Below are 550 nucleotides of genomic sequence, written 5' to 3'. Positions count from 1 at the left end.
GAGAACTGAGGAGCACGATATGGGCTTCAGTATCTGGAGCTTCTGTGTTTGCCAGAGAAGGCAGAAGCCATCCGGATTCCTTATCCTGTTCTCTCCCTATCTTGGTTTCGGCTTTACCCATAGGGGCCAAGGTGGATACCGCTACCTTCTTGGGTCTGTTCCACATGTCGTTGGGCTTCGGCTTATTAGGGAATTCCCTGACGTAATGTCCTTTTTTGCCGCAGTACATACATAAGCCCTGTACCCTACGACTCTCTCTCTCTTCTCGGGTTAGTGGGCTCTTTACTACCCCTATTTCCATTGGTTCAGATGAGGTGTCAGGGCTTACTTCCGGCTTACGTACCGGTCTCTCTCCTCTGTACACTCCCTTGTCCCACCTTTTCTTTTCTCCTCGAGCCATCATCCTCCCATCCAACCGCAAGGTCAAATTAATCATGTCCGTGCAAGTGCGGGGCTGTGGATCTATCTGTGCTAGCACGTCCTTCATTTCCTCACGTAGGCCTTGATAATATAGGGACATACGTTTCTCCTCTGGCCAGGCGGTTTCTGC

The sequence above is a fragment of the Triturus cristatus genome, chromosome 2_1, assembly GCF_964204655.1.
Source record: "Triturus cristatus chromosome 2_1, aTriCri1.1, whole genome shotgun sequence".
NCBI classification, from domain to species: domain Eukaryota; kingdom Metazoa; phylum Chordata; class Amphibia; order Caudata; family Salamandridae; genus Triturus; species Triturus cristatus.
Note: the sequence above shows the minus strand (reverse complement) of the source record.